At 37.8% G+C, this 21,527-nt stretch overlaps 1 long non-coding RNA gene across 2 annotated transcripts in view; it reads left to right on the top strand.

The window, feature by feature from the left end:
• Positions 1-11,634: 11,634 nt before the first annotated feature.
• The window catches only part of LOC111927855 (uncharacterized), a 49,910-nt gene continuing 40,017 nt past the window's right edge, over positions 11,635-21,527 (top strand). Inside the window, exon 1 of one of the 2 annotated variants that reach the window (XR_015287470.1) lies at positions 11,635-11,743. This is a non-coding gene — a long non-coding RNA (uncharacterized LOC111927855). The remainder of the gene's footprint in view (positions 11,744-21,527) is intronic. The other variant, XR_015287469.1, reaches the window with a different exon arrangement.

The raw sequence follows: 21,527 nt of genomic DNA, 5'->3' as shown, positions 1-21,527 counted from the left end.
AGTGATTTCCAGATTAGTATGCTACACCTGATTTAATTTCCAGATATGGACAGTGTTATCTTGTGGCCTTGATGAAGAGGATTTGAGGAGCATGTGGGAATCAATTTGCTATGCCATAGGGTACTTCTGGAAAGCTGCACAAACCTGTGCAGTCTCAGGTGCATCCACAAGCTCTTTCAGTAACTTCTTTTTTCTCTTGCAATTTTCAGATCTTACTGGAATATCTGAAATGAATGATGCTAGACTGACAATCACAGATAAGGTGCTTTGTTAGTCCTTATCAAGGTACAAAAGAACACTTTGAAGTTCTTTAAGCATGTCCTGATAAAAGAACTATAAAATCTATCTGAACTGAAGTTGTATAGTGGTGACTTTTTCTGATTTCCTTTAGAGTTCTCAAAAATATAATACTTTTTCTGTGCTACCTCGACATCCTGCTGCTCTTACCTAAAAACCCTCTCAATTTCCATGCTATTGTCTCTTCTGAGTAATAAGATTTTTAAAAGTATCTCACTTAGATTGTTAAGCCCTTTAAATAGTTTGGCAAAAGTTATCTAAATAAATTCAGTTTCCTAAGGTTGTATATGAGAAGGACCTGTAAAAACAAAACAAAAAAAGATGATCAGGGGGTTGGAATGCTTCTCCTACAGAGACAAGCTGAGGGAGCTGGGGTTGTTCAGCCTGGGGAACAGAAGGCTCCAGGATGACCTTAGAGCACTTTCAAGTACCTAAAGGGGCCTACAGGAGAGCTGGAGATTGACTTTTTACAAGGGCATGTAGTGAGAGGACCTCAGGGAATGACCTTATGCCACAGTGAGAGGGTCCCTGGAAACATTCAAGGTCAGGTTGTCCACGGCTCTGGGCTCTGATCTAGATGAAGATGTCCCTGCTCACTGCAGGGGGGTTGAATTAGATGAGCTTTGCAGGGTCTATGACAAACCTAAAACATTCTATGATTCTGAATAATTTCATTAATCAACATTTAGTCGGAATAACATGTGATATATTACATTCTTATGTCAACAATGACTGCAATGTGCTTCTGTTCAGAAAAAACTGAGATGGTACTTTTAATCAATGTTTTCCAAAAGCTTTGATGAAGTATATGAAAATGCGTTTGAGGATCAATATAAATGTTTGAAAGACTAAGCTTTAGCTTGCTGATTTGAAAACATTGGGATTTTGAATTTATCTTTGTTCTCTTTGTACAGTAATCAGTGTTTAGAAACACTGGAATTGTGGCATCTGTGATTTAGGGCTGGAAGAAAATTCAGGGGAAATATTCTGTGTACTTTCTCTGTTCTTTTGCTCTTTCTGAATCTCCACTTTTGATCTCTGTCAGGAGCAAAGTGTGAACTAGACAGACCTTTGGTGTGACTCATGTTCTTGTAAGTACTTACTGCCTTTTTTTCTGTCACTTGCATTGTATTCCATTACAATAGTGAAGCCTGTAAGCTCAGGGACTGTGCATGTTTTTTCACTATGCCCAGCATAATGGGGCATTAACCTTTGCCACCTCTTGGTTTTGCCCTGGAAAAATAATAACATGACTGATAACATATACTACATTATTTTCTCCTTCTAACATAAAACCATTAGGGATTTATTAATCAATTTAGGGAAATAAAATTAACTTCCATGCATGTGATGGGAGTGGAATTAAAGAGTAAGCTCAAACAGAAAGTCAGTGTTCAGGTAAGTATCTTTTGCAAGTTTACTGAACCTAAAATAAGCTGGGATATTTGGGCTCCACTTAGTATACACCCGTAATACCAACACCTGTATTCATGTTTTAATGCTGTTATTTTAGTAATCCCAGATCTTTCAACCAGATCATGATGTGCTGGTGTCCTCTGCTTAATCAGATTTCCACTTAATGTGGTGGCTTTTACAACTGTGTAAATAATTTGAAAATAAATATTGCAAAGTTAACTGAAAGTAAGCCAAAATATGTGCATCAGCAATATGAATGACAATATAGACTGAAGTCTAAAAATATTTCTGTAAGATTATTCTGTAATGAAATAGTCTTCTGACTTAGGAAAATTCTTGAGGAACTGGATGGATGTGCCAGTAAAGTGTTTCCACATACTCACACCTCCCTAATGCCGTAGCTGGGGGTTGAAGGTACAGGACTGCCTGTGCATTTTCTGTGACTCAGAAAAGTTGTTCTTTCCCTAGACTGTTGCAGGCCACTGATATGTGCATCTCCTCTTTCCCCCCAGTAATTTCATCAACTAAATCAAGGTTTCAGATGACATGGTCCATTGAAAGTTCTGATAGATCAGTGCATTATTTGAATGATTCAATATTGCTGGCATGGGATTAGATGAGTTGTTTTAGGGATCAGTGGAAGCGTGCGTGCGTGACCTTAATGTCTCTCACAACAGAACAGAAATGAATTGCCATTTCTCTTGCTCATCTTGACTGTTCTTCTGGAGTATACTCTATTGTTTTACTGCTGTAAGTCTTTGTCAACCCATGTTCACCTTTTAAAAATAGTTCTGATAAAGAAAATAGATGTGAGGTTTCTCTCACCAGGCTCACTAATTAAGTGAAATAATTGCTTTCAGTTATGTCTTGCTGACTGTTTTTAACAGTTAAGTGACACATCATCAGTTGTGGCCCATGGGAATGTGTGAATTTTATTCTTTAACAAGGACTCTCAGGACGTGCCACTGCTGCCAATAATATCCTATATATCTATCATAACTTATAAGTGTAGTTTCTTCTTGAAAGACTTAAAATACAATGCCCATGTCTAATTGTAAATCATATTCCTAAAAAAGTGCTTATCTGGCAAAGAGACAGTTGAATATTTCTTCCATAGTGATATGAAAACATATGTTAAATATATGGGATGTTTTTCCTTTATGGCTGAATGTGTATAATTTAGGAAGCGTACTTCTAAATTTCTTGATTTATATTGAGTTGAATAAAAGAAAAATTTGGCACATTTTTATATTATCTTACAGTAATACTCATGCTGCAGAACAAAATATATTTCCCATCAAAGTTGCAGACCTTGTATCAGGGCTTTTAAATGTTTTTTCTTGAATTCTCACATTTATTTAATCTTTTACAGTTCTCTAAGGCAGAAGAAAAATTATTGAAAAATAATTCCATGCAATCCAGACTTCTACCAGAGGGGATACAATACTGAAACTGATGGTCACCAACATAAGGGTCAAAATCAGGGATGTCAAGATTGGAGGCAGCCTGGTGGAAGGATGTGGGTCAGATAAGGATTAAAGTTTGGCACCTGAACTTTAGGAAAGTAAAGTTCTAGCTCTTTAAGGAGTTAGGAGATAGATTGGATCCCCTGAGAGACTGCCTTCAGGGACAAAGGAGTAAAGTGAAGCTGGCAGATATTTAAGGTAGTCCTAAGTGCAAGAACTCACAAGTCCCAGGAAATTCGGCAAGGAAGGCAAGAGACTGCAATGGTTGAGTAGGGATCTGCTGGTCAGACTGAAGGGAAAGAAGCAAATGCACAGGCAGTGGACAGGTGACTTGGGAAGGGCATAGGGTTGATGTATGGCATGGTTCTGTACCTGCCAAAGAGTAGCAGGAAGGGCTTCTACAGGTATGTAAACCAGAAGAGGAAGGTCAAAGAATGTGTGCCCTCCTGATAAATGATACTGGCAAACTGGTAAAGATGGAGATGGCTGAGGTACTCAACAACTTTTTTGGCTGAGTTGTCAATGGCAGCTTCTCTTCCCACACCTTTCAAGTGGATGGATGGCAGGATGGGGAACAATGTCCCTCCCATGGTAAGAAAAGATCAGGTTCATGACCACCTGAGAAAGATGAATGTCCATGAGTCTATGGGATTCAGTGAGATGCATTCCAGAGTCCTGAGGAAGTTGGCTGCCATTTACCTGAGCAGTGTTAGCTGCAGGCAGTGAATAAAAGCTCCCAGAATGACATACCTCTTTGAATCAAAAAGATCCCTCATCACACTAAAAGGAGTGTTGTTTTTCAACCTGGCATTCCTGCTATACCTTCACAATCTCTGGACAGGAATTACAGACTCTGAAGCAAAGCAGTCTTAAACACAGCAGTTTCAAATCCTGCCTCCTCTGATATCTGTGGCAAAAATCCCAGTGGAGACAAGATTTCACCATGTTTATTCAGGCTCAAAGGTATTCCTTGATGTTTATGAGTTCCCATTATGAAAACAGAGTACTGTAAAAGTTCCTTTGACAGCAATTTCCTGTCCACTGGCAGAAAAGCAGATCTGGTTTGGCACAAATATTAGCACCTGGCACAACCTAGGGTTGCATCCACTAGTCCCAAGGCTAGAGGGGCACAAACATGTATAAAACAACCATTTTACCACCTCTCCTAGTCCTGTCTTCCATAAAATAGATCTCAGCTGACACAGAGAGCTGCATAATTTCTTCCAAAAATTACTTAAACATTGAGAAGTTATTTCTCCAATATGCTAGGTGTTGTATAGAGAATTCATGTGAATGTGAAGTGTTTTTAGGTTTTATTAGCACTCATTTAGAATGACCTTACATTGCTCACAATTGGCAAAACCACAAGTGAGTCACATTGGTTAAACCACAACGCGTGTCCATCCTAAATGCACACCAAGGAAGTCTCCATGCTGCACTGCACCAGGAAGGTCATTGAGTCATCACTGAGGCACTTATTAAGCAGCTGACAAGAGTTATTCTCCTCTGGAAAGTAACTCTGGCTCATTATGGCACACCACAGAAAAAAAAATGTCACCTGCTTTTGTTTCCATGATGTGAAGATGAAGATTTGATTTGCAGATATTTGAGTCTAGTCAGCAAACATTGGCTAGCTTAACAGACTTGTGAGCATGGGAAAAATAAAAACAATATACACTTTTCTGTATACTAATGGTGTGCTTATCTATCTGTCAAAACTTCAATAAAGGCACAAGTCATGAAACAATTTTAACAAAACAGTTAATTCTAGACTGTGGCATTTTCCAGGATACAGTTGACATATCTAATATGTGAAGGTATGTGAGTTTCAATATTGCTGTCTTTTTACTTAAAAGAACAAATTGTTAAATTTCTATCTCTATACAATTATGGAGGGGAAGACTGCTTCTACAAATCTTTTACTTTCTGCTATCCTTCTAAATTCTGTATACAGCTCTTCTGCTGACATCCTGAGTGTGACATGCTGCTCTTGAAAACAGGTATCAGAATAGTAGCTTCAGTATATTTGCCTTTTTTTAGTGAGTCCCTCTAATATCAGTTTACATTTCCTTGTCCACTTTGATGTCCTATTTTGAGTCATGAGTTTAGAGTCTTCCACAGTTTTGTCCCAAAATGTATAGGTGCTAATATGTAAAAGAAAGACTGAAAGGGTTAGACCTGCAACTTGTTTGAGACTGAAAGGAAAATAAAACTTGAATTTATTGTATTAGCTTATTGGTTCACTATAGCCATACAATTAATCCTGTGATAAAAAGGAATAAATTGAATTGAGAAATGTGACTGTAACTAGATTTTCGATGTTGAGACCATCCTGTGACAAAAATCTAATTTATTCACTTCCATGCTTGACATTACTTGTGATATTCTCCTGTTCTTCTTTCCTACATATGTAGAGCTCCTTTCTTGCTTTTTTCATTTTCAGTTATTTCTGATTTTCTCACTTTTGCAATGTTTCCGGTAAATTTTCCTATGAAAATCTTGTTCAGACTGGTAAGTTTTGTAACAATGACAGTATTTTACTTTCTATTGCAGTTTCATCCAGAACACTTCATAGGAATAAGACACTTTTCAAGAGCAGACACATTCTCTGAGAATGAGAACAGGTGGCAGTATAATGATAAAAATGCTAGACAGTAGCAAAGACAAAACCATTATTTTTAAAGAAGTTTCCACTGGACTGTTAATATTCATGCAAAAAATTTACAAAAATAGATTTATTTTATTACTTTTTTAAATGATGCTGTCATTCTGCAAGATTTAGTCACAACTGCATGCGCAACGTTCAATTTATTCCCCTGATGAGTACTCAGAGTGGCTGAATCGGTGAGAGCATTTGAATGTGTGGTGCCAGAGAGTCTAAGCTTGCTGTATTAGGATAACCCTTTCCTGATTTCTTTTTGCTTTTTAATGGAGTGCCTCTTTTTAGATTTATTTATAAATTTCTATCTTTCCTGCCAGGATGTTTGGCAACTACTGGGATGATTTACTTAGTTGAGAATTTACTATGTTGCTTTTAATCCCAGTCGAATGATCCACCTGCCTGATATTTACTTCCCTGTTGTTTTCTCTACTAAATCTCAGAAATAGGATTGGTGTACTGATTTGTGTGATACGGTGAATTTATTTTCCCCTTAAGTCTGCTAATGTTGTGTATGTTTTTTTAGCTTCACAATCAAATAGTTTTTTTCAAATAATATGCAAAACCAGTCATGCTCTGCCACTGTAACTGTCACAGAGTATGAGATATCCATAGAGTGACCAAAGAACTCACATTATGTAGCAGAAAGTTAAACATCTAGTGAGTTAGTATTTAATCAGATAGGCATCAGCTCACATTTTTAGGAGGAGAGGTACCATGCTTCAAATCACAGAGCATGTGCCATGCTACAGCATTCCAGAGCAGTTAGAGCTCTGCTGCTGGTCAGGGCATTGATGCATATCCATGCTTAGAGAGGGGAAAGATTCCCTGTTCAGAATGTCAAAGATAAAAAGTGAGTGTATCACTGTTCAAGGGTGAAGCAGAATACTTCAGAATGGAACATCATCTCCTTAAGAATCTTGCCAGGGTCTCGTGTGTGTAGCATTAATCTTAGGGTACAAGATTTTTTATAAAAATATTCCTTTGTATTTTCAACAAATTTCCTTTGTTATTTTCAAAAAAAATCCAGAATCCCAGATTAAGCAAAGTGCCTCAGAATGGTATTTGTAGCATCCAGTAAGTTGAATGGATGTAGTTTAGTAACTAAACTGGAAGTAAGAAGAGATTTCTGCACCCTGGTTGCTTGGCGTGCAGCTGTTGACTTTGAAGGAAATGCCAATCTATTAGAGCACTTTGGAGCTATACACTTAGGTGAACATATTTTTTTTTACAAAAGTTCAGCAGTGGAGATATTTACTAGAATGAAAGTGATGTTGTTTCAATTACCCTCTGTTTGACTTAAAATGGCTTAGAAGGGCTTGAAGTTATTTCAGTCATGTCTTAAGAAATGTCAGGTAAAGTGGGCAGTCTGGGAGCATTATTTCCCAGTCTCTCAGACTGGAATTGCTAGATTTTGTAGAAGTAAATGCTGATTTCAGGTGTCACTTAAACCTCTCTTTTCCTTGACATGATTTAGTGTTGTGGATATGAAAGTAAAGTGTGCTTATCTATTTCTCATATTTGGTGGTGTGGGTGTTTCTATCTGTACATGTCTGTCTCCTGCCACCCTTCAATGACTATTTTAGTTTGGGCAGAAGAGTGACAGAAAGTGTTAGGTGAGCACTAAATACCTGAATTTTTGTGTAAAATGAGAAGCAAACCCTCTCCTAAATCTGGTTTCATCCCAAGCCTTTTTATGGAGGTCTCACTAGTGAGTATGCTTTCAGAGCATCCTAAGGACTCCAAAGAACAGATGATTACAAAATCTGATGGGGGGATTCACACCAGCAGCATCAGAATTTGAGAATTTCAGATATGTGATAACATAGAGAGCAAATACTATGTTATTCAAGTACACCTATTTTGGATCACAGGGAACCAAAGTATTTATTCTCCAGAGTACCTGTGCTTCAAACCTTCTAACATGAATGCAATTTTTAAATCAGGATAGCTTTTTCACTGCCTTCTTCACAGATGCACTGCTGTTAGTTTACTGGTAACTATTTTAATCCCAGTAGGTGGCTAACCTTGGACTATTTCATGTTGTGTTATTTTCTCCAGTAGAACTGCATAAAGCAATAGAATATGGTATTTGGTAAGGAAAGAGAACCTGGCACCTGTATTACAGGAACGAGCACTTAAAATGCGAGACACAGTTTTCAAAATACCTAAAAAGTAACATTTTCACACTTTTTATTAACATCAGGGAGAATTTTCAGCCTATTCATTACTATTTTTTTTTTTCCCTTTAAGTAGAGGTCTTATTATTGCAATTAATTTCAGTTATTCATGGAGAGATACGGTTGTTAGTTGGTGTCCAGAGCAACCTAATGTGCAAACTAATGGGAGTAAAATGTATTCTACCATGAGCACATACACATCTAGTCAGATGATGACAGCAACACTTCTATCTGTAATCCAGATTTTCTGTGCTTTTATCTTTTAACCTTTGTTTCTTTTACTTTTCTGTACTCATGACAAAGTTGTGGCGAGGTTTGTGTCTTCAAAGGAACCTCTTTGGTTTTGAAGTTCAGTCCACTTAGAAATGGATGACGCATTACTGATTTAAAGGCAGAGTTTCAAACTTTTTATAATGAGAATTTTTTTTTTTTCAAAATATAAGCTCTTTTGGTGTCTTCAGAGAATCAAACATCTCCAGGGAAACTGCCACTTTTTCTTTTATCTCTTTTCTTTTAGTGGTGCTTTTAGAGACACTAAATTATTTCAGTTCTTTCTGGAGGATTTTGTGTTGAAAAGCAGCCTTTGCTGAGGACAGTGTCATGCTTGCGTAACTGCATGCCATATTTTTCCAATTTGCACCACAAGAGAAGAAATAAAGTTTATAGCATTTATCAGACTCTGGGTAGAGCGCCAGATCCCAGACAAGGTTTTTCTGAATTCTGCACGTGCCAGGGAGGTAATGGATAATGGATTGGTAGTAAGATGTTGATGCCAGGGGAAAATACTGGCCTGCCATGAAAGTCCCAAAAGGAAAAAGAAAAGCTGTAGCATAAGAAGTCTATTGCCAAAAAGCAATGAGATCAAGTAAAAGAGTGCAGCTGCCAAGCAGCAACAGGAGTGACATTTTTATGGTTGTGAGCCTGTTTTTCTAATTCTGACCTTCCCAACTGAATAAAAATGCATTAATGTTAATTCCTCCCATCAGGCCTGCTGAGGTGCTCTCTCCCAGTACTGTGATCACTGAATAGGAGCCATCAGCAGTGGCCCAAAGATGAGACTTCCCTCAGCAGAGCCACTCACAGGCTGGATAAAACAAAGGAGTCCTACGGGAAAGACAAAAATCATTTTCCCTCCTTGAATAGTTCTATTGAAGAGATCTACATTCCTCTTCATGTTCACTCTTTACATGACACAATCACATTTCAGCTTTCATGTTTCAAGTATATTTACCATACCACAGGGACACTGCTGAGACTCTGATGGAAGGTTGATGGTAGGTTGTTGTTCTGTGACTTAAAACAAATAATGGGTTTATGTCTGATCTGATCCATGCCACTTCATTAAAGAAAATTGGAAAGACAGAGACTCCTAAACGCTTCATAGGGCAGTAATTCCATATTATATTTTTAATTCTAGTTTGGTTCACTGTGATATGATCGCGTATAAGGTGTGAAATTCAGTAATTTTCTTAACAGAACAGAGCCAGCGTATCACACAGCAGGCTTTAAACAGTACTAGGAGCCAAATTTATAAGACATTGAAAAGCTCTGAAAACTGGGAGAAGTATTTTTGTCAAAAAATACTTTGTTTCTGTCCCTAATTTTGTATGTTTCCTAAAATAGTGTAAATCACTATTATTTTAGAAATTAATTAAAATTTAGTCTTTATTGCATTCTACACATGTTTCAAGCATGGAGGTAGTATGATATTGGTTTTTTGTTTGTTTATGTTTGTTTGGGGTTTTTTTTGGGGGGGAGGGGGGGTTGGTTTTTGGTTTTTTTTTTTCCTTTTGCTAAAGAGAGAATTAAAAAGATTACCCAGCATTTCATCAGTCAGAAAAATCAGAGAAAAAAATGCAAATTCCATGGGTAGGACTACATCTAGAATTCAAGACACAAACTAGATTTGCTGTGCTACCAAATATCATTCCAAGATGTCCCTGAATACATTGCTTGGTTTCTGTTGCACTCTGGCTTGGCTCAGCAGCACTCCTGCACCTTACAGGCCATTCTGAGGCAAAGCTGCAATGGAGGCTTTGGAAAGCTCAGCTCCACAGGCACAATGTAGACACCCTCTATAGAATCTTACATCTATTGATGAGATAAGGAGAGACCTTGCTTAGGGAACAGATTACAGAAGAAGTGTGTCATAATCAGGTAGTGTGGGCTGCAGAGCTTCTAATACTCATTAATAGCATGCAAGCAGGAGCTCAGGGTTGATAAAAATGAGTTGAATCAATAAATTATGGTCTTTGTTGGTATCTCATCAGGTATCCCAGGCGCTGTTCAAGCTGGTGCTTGCAAAAGCCCCTGGATACACAAATGTCTCCACAATCAGAAACCAAGTAAAGGAGGTGATTGTACGTTGGTTTTAATAGTGAGGAGTAACAGAGTTCATAAATTATCATAGGAAATCATATTTTCTTAACATTTAGCAGATAATGCAGTTATTCTTTGCTGTAAGTGAATCTTGCATATGCTCAAGATGCTGAGTTGAACTCTCTAGGACAAGATGTGCAGGGGTTATTTTACTTGTATCCACAGCAGCTGAAGGAGCTCAGCTCCACCAATTTCTCTCCCTGAGAGGCAGAAAGAAAGGAAGGTTTCTCGCTTGCATGCTGACCCTCCTTTGCACGCCTATGCAGATGACAATTTGAAAACTATGATTAGTTTACCAGATTAAACTCTTTCTTAAAACTCTTCTAGGAAGTCATGCTGCTTGTGCCTTGTTCTGAGATTTACAAATAATGAATATTCTAACTTGGCTCTCTGGAAAGTAATTTTTCTGTTGAAGGGAGTATGTTGTAATCACTTCTGTCATCTGCCTTTATTTATTCCTTGATAATCCATAGTAGTAAAGATTTGCAGTGAATAGTTTTTTTTCTCTAAATATCATGATTAAATTTCTGCTGTGTGTTCCTTCTCTTATTGCAGTTGCTTTTAATTGCAATCTTGTTTCCTTTTCGCTTTTGGTAAATACGGCTATTATCTTGGATTTTTTGATATGTGCTAAAATAAAGAGAAAAATGTATATATGATTATAGTGCAGGGCAGTGTATTGATAAAATATTAGTAATGTAATTTACTCCTAAGTAAGCAATGTGGATCAAATTTTCTCTTAGAATATATGATACTGAATTGATGTAAAAGAGAAATCCTCAATGTTAGTGATATGTTTTTAGGATAATTTGGTAATCACCACGGCCTAACCATAGCCTCAGCCTTACTTAAAGCTGTTGCATTACCTTTGCTGTTTCCTTTGCCCAAACATCTGCTGTTTTCTATTCCATGTTTATTTTTAAACAAACAAAACACTCACTACAATGCCTCATTTTTTTATGAACCATATTCCTCAAGAAAGTAAAACTGAAATATTTTTTTGTGTTAAGTGTCAGTGGGTATGTGAGGATTGTTTTTATCTCCCTGAAGCTGCTTAACTTCATTTTTAGCAATGGTTAGGAACCAGAAATTTTCTAGGTGTAGAAAAACTACCACAGTTTAAAAAGACGTGAAGGGTTGCAATATTTTTCATTTCTCATTCTCAGTCTAAGCTCAGGTGCCAGAAGTTAATGGTGATTACTGCTAATGAAAGCTACAGGCTGGGATAGTTTTTTTCCAGCCTAGATATGGGAAAGGCTTTTCTTCTCAGTCTCCTCTTCTATGTTGTTTTTTGGATTAGCAGGAGCGAAGACTTGCACTATCAAAACATTTGCCATTGGAAAGTCGTAAGTTTGATTTATGTACTTGTATTTGGTGGTGGTAGCTTGTTATTCCTAGTAAGCAATGGTAAAAAGAAAGTCAGTGCTGGAGAGACATCCTGAGACTCATAGCAAACATTCCATAGGCAAGAAGAAAGGTGGGTCTAGGTTATGATCAGCAGGTATGTTCTGGAGGAGGGTGACTTTCTTTTTGGTGTGTGTAGTGCTCATGTGTTGGCAATACTGTAAAGTGCTGGAATGCAGAATTGTCTGGGAGAGAGGAATCCTGGCTTTTGTGTGTATCTTCTGGCTTGGAAAACTTTCATATATGGAGTTGATCTGGTCCAAATACTGCTTTCATTCAACATAATTTAGGAATAATAATAATAAAGGATGCAAATTGTGAAGGGCTATTGTGAAGGGCTATCCCCATACTAGGTACTGCTGGTTTTAGCACAGAACCATTTCTTTGTTGCTGTATAAATTATGTCACTGCTTAGTAATATGTGTGCTGTAATTATATAATTAGTGAAGCTCTTGTCTTGTTTGTTCCAGAGACAAATAATTTTGCATGGTATAAATATTGATCTCCTTTGCTTTATTGAATATTGAACTTTCATTCACTAATGGAACTGTACATGTGATCTTAGAAGAGTATTACACCACTTTTTTTTTTTAATTTTTTTTTTATTTTCACTTGGGGGATCTAATTTAGAAAGGATGAAGCAGTAGGTAAAGTTACAGCTAAAGAAAGTCTGTTAATACTGAGAACTCTACAGTAGAAAACCATTATTATTTTACTCTCCTTCTCCTCTCTTCTCAAGGGTAAATTATGCTTCTTTGGGAATTTTGCTTCTTGGTAAGCCTTTAAATAAATCCTTACCAATATTAAAAACCAGAGATGAAAAATACCCCTCCTAATTCATGGGCCTCTGAAATCAGCAAGTAGTTTGCTCATTAGATTAGACTTTTTTTAATCTATAAAACATATAACTTCTCGCTTGGTACATCTAGCCAAAACCACTGCAACACTTCCCCTCAAGACATAATCACGGTTTTCTTGAGCCTTCTGATGTAAATAAATTTTCTTTTATGTCTTTTAAGAGGCATTAAAAATGGAATTCTCATATTCATGGGAAGTAATGCAAAGTTAAAAAGTGCTGGGAATGGTGTCTTGTAGCTTCTTTGTTTCTGTGCGCCATGGTGACCTGGCAGGATCTGAGTAGCTGGTAAGTGAAGGCACCTGCTACAAATTCCCTCCACAATGTAATTTTTTTTTTTTCCAAAGCTGCTTTTTGGTTCTCTTCCAGGGAGCTCTCTCAGTCTGTTTTCATTCAGTTGAGCCCAGACGTGTTTATTTCACTTATTTTCCGTGTTGAGGTGATGTGGCTTCAGACTGCTCACTAAAAAGAGTGAGGCCCCAGTTATTAATGCTGGCTGAGGGGAGAGCATATTGTAGCCCAAGAATTTGGGGTGGCATTTGGAAGTAGTTTCAGGCATCCTTCATGATTTGGTGATTTTTGGTTTTGTAAAGTTATCTGAGGTTTCTGTGGTGAGTATACACTGTTCTTGGAGATGCTGTATCATTTGTGAGTGAAATTCCCCATGTTTTGGTGGTTTTTGCTTTCGGTGCCTGCTTGTTTCAGTTGTTTGTTTGTTTTACTCTAGACTGCCTGACTACTTGATGTGGGCACATGTTAAAAGAATGGACAATTGGGATTTGTTATCACTTTATGAGACATTAAATAGTAATTAGGGTTGTTGCTTAAGTTTACAGAAGGAAAAAATCAATATCTGGTTGTGAAGAACAATAATGAAGTTTTGGACAGTAGGGAATATGTTTCGAGATCATGTTGGACTTAATTACTGTGCTTTTTATAGCAATGGGGGAAGCACATTATACTTGAAATAGCTCACCAAGGCTGCTTTGAGTTGTTTTAATTTAGAGAATTAAAAAAAAAAATTAATGAGAAAGTAGCCTCACAACAGACAGAAGAAATGGAAAGCAGTAAATTATTTTGATTTTCTTTGTCTTGTTAAAGTACGCAAAACTTCTAGAGAAGTATAGTTGTGTGTGTATATCTGCATATCTATATCTCCACACAAGAATATGTACATTTCATAATGAATTTTACCACTTTGTCAAGGGTTGGTGGTACTTTCTTTGGTCCTTCTGATAAGTGGCAGAAGTAGCACCCAAAATACAAGTGCACCATGGGGCTTATTCAGAAACTTCTAAGAACTTTCTGAAATGGCAATTTTTGGTCAGATGCTGCATGATTAGGCTTTGGTATGGAACAGTCTTAAGAATTGTCATGCTGTTTAAATAATTGCAGCAGCATGTAAGGACCAACCAGTCGCACATTTTCTTTTCAAGCTTCTAAAGGAATTTCAACAGCATGAATTGGAACTGTCACAACAGTGGTAGATGTTCTTATAAATTGAACTTTGCAATAATTTTCCCTTTGTTCTATTTTGACATTGGACATCGTGAACTTCAGCAGGCTCAGTGAGTGAAAATGGAACATCACGAAAACTAAATTCCAGAGCTGTCAAATCAAGACACAGAAATAATATTAACTCTTGTATCACTGCATTATAAAACACTTCTGTGTAATGCTGAACATGGCAATCACAACTTTGGTGATTGCAAGTGGAACTGTGTCTCGGCTCATGCCTTAAAAAAGCAGTTATGGCAATTAACATGAGCAGAGAGAGAGCGGAGTTTGAAGAACTGGATCACTTCATTTCAGAATTACTGGTTATTATGACAGTGATAACTGAGATTGCCATCAAAATAATGCAGAGGTCTTTCAAACTGAACTTATTTTAACTGGTCAAAGTGTCATGGGCATTGTAGCCTCTGTTTTATTAGGAGTTACATAGCCTAATCAATTAGGAAAAAAATGAGAAAAAGTTAAACATGTCTGAGTAGAGGCTTCATTGATCTGCATCCTAATAATTTCTGTGCAGAATTGAGAGAAGGTTTAATGTTGCAGGCTTTCAAATTTTAATTTTTAGAACGAGGTTAGACTTCCAAACAGATTGACTGCTAGCCCACTCCAAGAGCAAGAAAAATTCCTGTTGTCCCTGGAGGTGATGTAAGAGGTCTCTAGATTTTGATCAAAATGCAGAGGGAAACAGGGTAGAAGAACCGACTGACTGTGAGGCAAAATAATAGCGTTCAGCTGAATATTCAGAGAAGCTCAAGTATCTTGGCCAGTAAGGCTTTTGACAGCCCTGTTATTCTGTTTGTCAGCTTTGAATCTGTGTTGTCAAAAATCTTGCAAATCACTTGCAAATGGACATAGTTTTCAGGCAGGGCTCTTTAAAGGTAAGTGACTTTGAATTTTGTGATTGCAAACCAATCAACAAACATGATTGCAGTTGCCATAAAATTTATCTGAAGATTTAATATGGTAGAAAAGCCTTGACATAACTTTGGATTAAAGGAACATAATGAAAACTATTTGTCATGTACAATTTTAAAAGATAGACATAAGCAAAACCGATAGAAAAATCATATAACCATTCATTTTCCTGTGGGCCATCTACAGTCTATATAAGATGCAAAGAAGCCAATGCAGGCCTGGCAAAGTTCCATTTGCTAGACATTTATAAAGAGAAACCTTTTACTTTTAGATGAGGTATGCCCACAGTCTGGGGAGGATATCAGAAGAGTAACAAAACTTTCTGAAAGAAGACCAAGAAATTTGTTACACTGCTTTAGTCATTGGCCTGTCTTATTTGAAATGGTTTAGTTTCCACAGAGCCTATAAATTCTTTCTTGAAAGTTCAGTAAAATTATGTAGCCCTATAAACATCTGAGCTACAAATCAGACTTTGTTCAGAAGTTTGGGTCCGTGACAGGAAGAAAATAATTAAAATGATTCCCTGAGAAGAAAGGGCAGACTGAATATTTTGGCAGAACCTAAGGTACTTTCATTACTGGTATTGAGGGATGAAGGTTCCCCTTGTGGTAAGTATACCTTGAGTTCTCCAGCAAAAGTGACTGACAATTAAATTTATATGGGAATGAGTCTGGCAAAAAAACCCCCAACAAAATAAAAACCTAAAGAAAAGAAGGCAGTAGAGAACATTTGAAGTGCAACTGGATTTCCTTGTGGATGTTAAATGACAGTAGAGGAAGCAGGGTTTTCATTGCATCTGAATCTATTTGCCTGAGAAAGGATGGCAAAAAACATTCTTCATGTTCCTCACAGAGCTCTGGTTGCTGTCACCCCACTCTCCTCGCAGAGTCTAATGCTGTATATCACATAACTTGATCTGGGACCTATGAAGTCTTTTGGAGAAAAGTGGTAAAATTACTTCTTCTGTTGCTGGATTTGGGTTTGCTAGTTTGTTCTAAGTTTTGTAGAGCAGTGCTTCTACTGTGTGTAGACAATTTTAAGTGACCTAGTAGAATAAAAGATTGGAGCTGCTATTACATTATTGTTAGCAGTTAAAAGAGAGGGAAGTGCAAAGTAGCATCATTAGCCATCAAGGCGCTTTCTAGCTTAGGAGACCTAATGTGATTTAAGATAAAAATGCTTTCTTTGGGAAGTGCTCTGCTTATTGTAATACTGAAGAAACATCCCCTTCAGTTCTGAGCCCATAAACAAAGAACATAAGCTCCATCACCCAGTACACTTAGATCACCTTTTATGAAGTAAACAGAGCCAAATTGCTCTGAAAGAAAAATGGGAAATACTGTCAGATCCTCTTGCAGAGCTACCAGTACTGGAGCCAGTAACTCTGTATTTGCTCTGACTCACACTAAGCTCTTGCCTTTCTACTCCTCTCCACTCTCTGCAAAGCCATGATTAAGTGCTAGAAAGAGAGTCTGTGTTTCAGACAGCCAAGGGATGGTGGGAAAGGAGTGATCAGTGATTTAATCCAAGTGGCTTCCTGGGTGTGAATGGGTAATGCAGAGACTTCAAAGGTCTGTGTAGAATAACACCTAAAAAGAGAAAAAGAGAAGCAACTGGTGGCTTTAAAATGATTTGATGCTTTTGCACACATCACAATTTGAAAACAACTTTTTCTGAGTCTGGAATGTTCCATGTAGGAGAATGTGTGTCTTGAATAACTCAAGGCATAGCCTCAAGTGTAGTGTATTTATGCTCATGATATCTGGGCTAAGTATCAGTTGGAAGACATATGTATAAAATCTAACCCTTCATCTGATGCGGAAAAAAATCCCATTAAGTTGGGGTTTTTTTTCTAGATTAACTGCTTTGGGCAATTGTACCACATCCAGGAGCTTGGAGAAACTGAAGAGATAGAGAAATATAGATTTTCCTTATTTGACAAGTTTGTTCCTTCCATTGTTAATAAAAGTTCTCCCAGTAGTCTTTCTGTAAAAATCTGCACATCCCCGTGTTCTGTGGGTCAGCATTTTAGAATGTGATAGGGAAGTGCCTGGTGTGGATAACAAGCTGGCCTGAGAGTAAGAGTAGCACATCTCAGTGCCGTGCTCTGTGGCTATGGTGATAAACATTAATTCCATGCTAAGAACACAACATGCTAAATACCTTTTTCTTTTTTTTTTTTCCCTTTTTAAGTTGCTTGAAAAATATGATGTTTTTCCTCCTGTTTTTCAGTCAGGACACAAGTGAAGATCTATTTGAAGTATATGTGAAAAAATGAACTTTGCATGTAAAAATATTTCAATAAATACTTTGGCTTTAAGATTAAAATTGGAACATGTTCCATCTCCACTCATGTTTTCTTCCCCCTCACTTCCTCCTCCTCTCTCTACTTTCTGAATTTGCTTATCTTCAGATGACCTGAATTATGATGCTATTCCATAGAGGACTTTTGGGCAAGGGTGGGGGTCACAGGCTGAGCTCCTTCAGTAAAATAATACCTGTCATCTTTTTTTCTCTGTAGTAGCCAGCTTGACACAGATCAGAAAGTAGAACAGAGTATTATATTTATTTTGGTAATTCATAATAAATCTAATTTTTTTTTTTATTTTTTCTTCAGGTTTCATTTTCTCAGAATAGGTCTAATCTATTATGCACAAACACACCACCACCGAGCAACTGAAATGGTTTTAAAAGAACAAATAAGGTTAAATCGGCAATGTCAGTATCTCTTGATGTGACTTCAGAAAAATTTGTGTGACCCATAAGTACAAAATGATGAAGTCTGTTTCCAGCTGGAAAAGGCAGTCTTTCCATGTGTGAGGTGGGAGAGGAAATGGCATTGAATGGTTTTTTGAGCATCATTTTCTTGAAATCCTTCAGATGTAACATCCCCAGAGACAGTTTTGCTGAGAGGATCGAGTATTCAGTGACTTCCTAGAGAAAAAAAATAAGCCAATGTGTCTGTCTTTGAGAAGTTATCCTGGAGTACATATGCCTTCCTTCTTTCTCCTGTGTTTTCAAACTGCCTCCCAATGCAGTATTATGAAAATTTTAAAACATTTAAATATTTAAAATATTTTATTGTCTTCAGTAAATATGATTGCCAAAGATATTAAACTCCAAAGGATGTTATTGATCAGTAGAAATGATACATTTAAGGCCAAAGAAAACTTGTTTTTCCTTTGCATTCACATTTTTCTCATTTAAAATATGAGTTTTGTGGATCATATGGGACAAAACTATTTCCCACTTGAGGCCATTTAAATTAATTATCGCAAAGCCTTATTTCTGTAAATATTTTATTTTTTTTTCCTTCACAGAAGGATAATTAGATAACAAAGTAAAAGGGCACCAGATGCCAGAAGTGATCATAATTTCTGCAATATTGCTAAAAGTCAAGGTGGTGTATCCTGATTTTACCTACAGAAATAAGCATTTGTCTTTGGGCAAATATGTCTATAAGTTCACATTCACATGTGTCATCAGTCTCACCAGATTCCTGCACATCAGCCAAGGCATTGAGAGTCCTAGGGACACAGGGTGAAAAATTGAGAGCCAGCAGCTCCAGAGACTGGAGAAAAAGGGATCATGATACTTGTTAAGAAGCATTTTTTAGAGGGACTATTCCAAAGCCTTATTTTTTGTCTTGGTTTTGTTTTTTTTGGTAGGGGTATTTTTTTATTATTTGTTATTTGGGAGATTCATTCTGTCAGACGAGGAGCACCACCCAGTGAGGTGAAACAGAGAGAGGTTTGAGAGAGGTGGTGAGAGGTTTGGTGAAGCCCTAGACTGTCCAGAGGCATCGTTCTCATGCTGCAGCTCTGTGGGAAGTGCACTGGTCTCTGACATGTTTGCAGTTGCTCCAAACAAGGTCTGGATTTCTTGCAAGGCTGTTCCAAGGGCTGCCCAGGGGTGTGTGTCTGTGATGGGCCTGTTGCTGTGGGAACTAAGTGGAGTTCTAAAGTCAGCAGTAAGATTTCTTTCTGCTTTGATTCCTTGGAGAGGATGGGCAAGTCCTTTTCAAAAGCAAATCTTCAGTGTGCAGCCTTAGTAGAAGGAATAAAGGTGGGAAGGTGAATAAATCTGTATTGAGCTTCAGGCATTTTCAAATTGCTTGTGCTAGTGGTGCCCTTTTTTAACCTTTTATAACTTCTGCAGAGCATTACCTTGTGTAAGCTCTGCTATGCTAAAATCAGTCTGATGTTTGGGAGTGATTTTTCTTTTCTGTGTGCAGGAAGTCGGTGGTTTTGGTGGGAGTCTCTATTCTCTCTGTGACGATGGGGAAGTAGAAAGCTTCCTGCTCCCCCAAAATGATCTTGTGCAATTTTTGAATTTTTGACCCTTCCCAGTAATGCACATTGTGGGGTTTTCCTGTTTGTTGATTGGTTTTCATGTAGGGTTTTGGTTTTTTCCCCACAAGTAAATAGAAGCACAGGACGTGGCATGAAGGGAGGAATTCTGCCAGCTCTCTGGAGTTACCACTGTCCTTGTTCCCTTCCTTTCCTCTGCCTGTGACAGCCCCCACCTTATGCTTTCATCATTGCCTAATGCTGGATTGCAGAGAATTAATTTTAGATTTCCTTTTTTGACTTGCAGAAATACTTTGTTCTGCAACTTGTCATCAGTGCTAAGCTACTAATTACAGAGTACATTCTTCCAACATTCCCAAGGTATTTATTTCCTCAAAAGCCTGCAAAGTGCTCAGCACCTTTCCTGCAAGGACGTGCAGAAGCCTATAATTTGGGAACCAAACTATGTTCAGTGGATGTTTAATCAAAAGTTGAAACTAAAAGGATGATTGTTGTTACTTGCAAAAAGATGTTGTCTGCTTGATGATTTGAAAGCTGCCTTCTCTCCGAAAGGCTGACAATTTACATGCTTTAGGAAAAACTCTTAAGGGCTAGGTCAAGACTGCTGCTGCAGTTGGACAGAAAGCACTTCAAGTGTTGCTTCTGTGTTCCCTTAGCCTGGGACTGGCTTTCCAGTGAGTTCCTTTGAAACTTTAAAGGCTTTAAATCAGCCTTTAGTACTCTCCTTTTCTGCCACCAGTGCCACCCTGGGTCCTTGAGCTGGAATGATGGGATAGGGCAGGGACAGGTAAATGCAAAAGAGGGCCCTGTTGCTGGGAGGTGTGATACCATTGAGTGCTAGAGAAACCAGCCTGAGGGCAGACACAGCTCTCTGACACCTCCCTGAATCACCAAAAACCTCTCTGAATCACCCCAAAAATGGCTTGGATCAGTTAAAGGAGGAACAAATATCATCTGTCTTGCAAATGAGGCAGTTTTGATGTAGCTGTTCAAATGATCAATGAATAAAAATACAAGTTCTCCTTACTCAGCAATCATTATCAAAGCTATTAAGCAGTATTAATTTGGGGGTATGTTGGGATTTCACTGCTGTAGCTTCATTGACATCAACAGCATGACTTCTGCTTCTCAGGGGAACAGAAAAAGTAGCTGGACTCATGTTTTCAAAGTTTCTTTTAATTCTAGTTACTAAGTAGGTCATGACTTTTGCTTACCATGTGTTTCCCATAAAAGCCCTGGCTGCCTTGAGTGCTATATGATAGGTTGTCTGGAAGCTGCAGACAAAGTGCATGCACTGTGCTAGAAAGACTTTCTGAAATATCTTGTGTACAGTAGCTGAGGCTGCCACATGCTGCTTGTGCTACAGTGTCTGCATGTGGTCACAGTTAGAGTGTTCACACACAGCATTCTCCAGGAAAATATCCAGCGATGAAAGGGCTTCAGTGCATACAGGATGATGTAAAAATAAGCTAAAAATAAATCTCTGCAACATCTAAGGTGGAGAAAAAGAGACCGTGCGGGACAATCCAAGCCTGTGCATTTGTGGACAGTGGCAGGGAAGGGAGAACTAAAAGCACATTTCAAAACAAATACATTGAAGGATATAAGAAATATTCTCTCTTTCAACATTTATCTTTTGTAACAGAAAGCAAGATTGAGAGTTAAAAGAAATCTAATCTCTGTGTTGTGCCAATATAGAATAGCATGGTCTTCGGCTTGTAGAAGAGAGGTTAAAGGGTGATCACCCAAAGCCAGCACTTTACTGAGCTGTTTTATTAAAAGTACTGTTTATTTGGCAGGTGGCAATAAAAACTACCAGGATTTTCATGCTGGGGAAGGTGTGTGGGAAGGGTTGTTTTGAGGTTTATGTTGCCACTTTGCTAATGGTTATTAACTTTCAAGTCTGGAAAACTGGACCATTTGTGTGTAAAAATCAGCTTCATGAAAGAAGAAAATAACTTCACTAGTTTTTTTACCTTTATTCCTTTCTGGAAAACACTGGGTTTTTTCAACCTTGCTGAATTTGATGCAGAATCTTCCATTTTCAGTTATCACAGGATATTATTCAATATTCACATCACCAACATAGGTGGTCTCGCAACAACTGCTGTGGTTTCCTTTCACGGGTCA

Source organism: Cyanistes caeruleus, chromosome 5 (assembly GCF_971803275.1).
Source record: "Cyanistes caeruleus chromosome 5, bCyaCae1.hap1.1, whole genome shotgun sequence".
Classification (NCBI taxonomy): domain Eukaryota; kingdom Metazoa; phylum Chordata; class Aves; order Passeriformes; family Paridae; genus Cyanistes; species Cyanistes caeruleus.
The sequence above is the reverse complement of the archived record's forward strand: the minus strand, read 5'-3'. Positions and strand labels throughout refer to the sequence as shown.